The 2,500-nt window shown below is 43.2% G+C and overlaps 1 protein-coding gene across 1 annotated transcript in view; it reads right to left on the bottom strand.

Moving 5' to 3' along the window:
- The window catches only part of LOC135203493 (protein SSUH2 homolog), a 333,508-nt gene extending 332,049 nt beyond the window's left edge, over positions 1–1,459 (bottom strand). The window contains exon 1 of the mRNA XM_064233220.1: positions 1,313–1,459. The gene's annotated coding sequence lies outside the window, so the exon portion shown is untranslated. The remainder of the gene's footprint in view (positions 1–1,312) is intronic.
- Positions 1,460–2,500: the final 1,041 nt, after the last annotated feature.

Raw genomic sequence — 2,500 nt, 5'->3', positions numbered from 1 at the left:
ACTTTGTTACAATAGAAATATTTTAAACACTTTACAGTTAAAATTTTTTTTAAAACAAATAATTATTCAAGAAGGCACATTATCTTGAGGATATCCAAAACATGAAACCTAACAGGACATTAGGGATAAACAAAAGAAGTCTGGTTTCGTCACCTGTTCTGTGAAAAGATATCTAACAGTAAGTACGAATCCATGAGGTGAAATCATTTAAACCATTCTCTTGGCCACATTTATTACTAAAGCAATTACGTCGAGTTTTTTTTTCTTCAGGTTTTTGACTTCTGACCCAGTTCAAAGTTTCTGTGAACTGAAGAGAAACAATATTGTACATATACAGAAGACAATGCTTGAAAAAAAAAGTTATTCTATTTTTTTTAACAACAGAAATTAATACCTAAAATTATTTTAATTTTTTAAACTATTGCAATATGTACTCTACGACATTGCTAAGAAACTCAAGATATATTATCATAGAAGCTGCAATGTTACAAAATTGAAAAAAAAAATATTAACAAAAAGAAATAACAATATCTGAAGATATTTGAATTTTTCTTAACTATTGGAACATGTACATAGTTACTCTACGATATTGCTAAGAAATTGAGGATATAAAATTTTCGAAACTGCAATGTTACAAACTTGCAAAAAAAATATGAATAAAAAGAAATAAAAATATCTGAAGATATTTGATTTTTTAACTATTGCAACATGTACATAGCTACTCTACGATATTGCTAAGAAACTGAGGATATCAAATTTTCGAAACTGCAATGTTACAAACTTGCAAAAAAATATGAACAAAAAAAAAATATATATCTGAAGATATTTGAATTTTTTAACAATTGCAATAGAAACTCAGGACATGAAATTTTCGAAACTGCAATACTACAATGAGGAAAAATTGGATAAACAAAATGCAATGTATTTTCTTTAGTGGACTTATGTATTAAGAGAAGGAGCCAGCGTTTTTTTTATCACCCCTAATAAAACGGGCGAGCGGGTTACACTGGTCAATAGACACTCCTGACCAGAAACTGGGTCATGGGTCATCGTAGGTCACCTTCGACACTTTGATCAAACAAAAACAAAAAAATTTCACTTATTTCGAAGGAAGCACAAGTCGTGCCCGCTCGTTCCGATTCGATCACTTGGAATATTTTCTTTCCAAGTCAGTCCAGGTAAGACTCAATCAAGTTGACAATTGAGAGAAAATAAACCGAGTTCGTTTATAACCTGTCAATAATAAGTGATTTTCAGGCAACGAGCAAAGAGGAACTTTTTTTTGTTTCGACAAGAGGCACTTTTCCCATACATATGATCTGAGTTGGAGTGTGTTAGGAGTTGGTTTGAGTTAATACAGGTGTGAGAGGCGGAGGAAACACACCCTTCCCCTCACACGTCCACAGAGCAACTAAGGTGGGACGTCGTCCTTGTGGCCTGCTCACACGGGGGATACTGGCACCGGAGAAAAGGTGCCAACTGACGAAAATTATGACCCATTTCTATTTTTTTTTTTTCTTTTTCTTGTTTCCCTCGAGGGGGGCGTTTTACCCAGTGCTGCTGCTGCTGCTACTGCCGCTGCTGTTTCAACAGCGGTGCCGCACGCCATCTATATACTCTTAGCCGCCCGAAAAAGGAGAACGAAAGAGGTTCTTGGGGAGGAGGAGGAGGAAGAGGAGGAGGAGGAGGAGGAGGACATCGAACCCGAAAGCCGAACCAATTTGGGAATTAGGAAAGACGACGGGAGCACGTCCGACGCTTATGGCACGAAGGCAAACTGTCAATTCTTGCTTTACTACACACTCCGGAGGCGTATGTGCCATGCCCATGTGCCTCCCTCCCTCCCTCTCTCCTTCCTCACTCCCCCCCCCCCACTCCCCCCCCCCCCACCTCCACCTCCGATTTCCCCCGCCCGGGAAAAACAATACAATATTTCCCTGACTCGAAGCCGCCCTTAGCCCCGACCGCAAACGCATCTCGTCGTGTTTGACCACTCAAACGGGGCATTTAGCAGCGTACCCCAAGTCCCCCCAGAGAGGTAGATCTCCCCCGGGGAGTCGTTTCCCACCCCCCCCCCCCCCCCCCCCCAGGGGAGTCATTTCCCTCCAAACGGAAGCATTTAGCAGCGTCACCCTGGTTCACCCCTAGGGAGTCACCTCCCCCCAGCAAACGGGGCATTTAGTAGCGTAACCCAGGTCCCCACAAAGATTAGTCGTTCCCCCAGGGGAGTCGTTTCCCTCTGGGGAGTCGTTCGCCCTGGGAGTCGTTTCCCCCAGGGAGTCGTTCCCCCCAAAACGGGGCATTTAGCAGCTGGACCCTGGTCCACACCTGGGGAGTTCAACACCCCCCCCTAAACGGAGGGCATTTAGTTAGTGTACCCCGACCCCACCAGGGGAGTTAATTCCCCCAAACGGGGCATAGCCAGTTGTGACCCCATAGGGGGGAATACCCACGGAAGCCCCATCTAATTCCCCCGGGAGACTCATCTATGGGAGCATCG

This window comes from Macrobrachium nipponense, chromosome 36, assembly GCF_015104395.2.
Source record: "Macrobrachium nipponense isolate FS-2020 chromosome 36, ASM1510439v2, whole genome shotgun sequence".
In the NCBI taxonomy this organism is placed as follows: domain Eukaryota; kingdom Metazoa; phylum Arthropoda; class Malacostraca; order Decapoda; family Palaemonidae; genus Macrobrachium; species Macrobrachium nipponense.
Note: the sequence above shows the minus strand (reverse complement) of the source record. Positions and strands in the feature narration are given on the sequence as shown.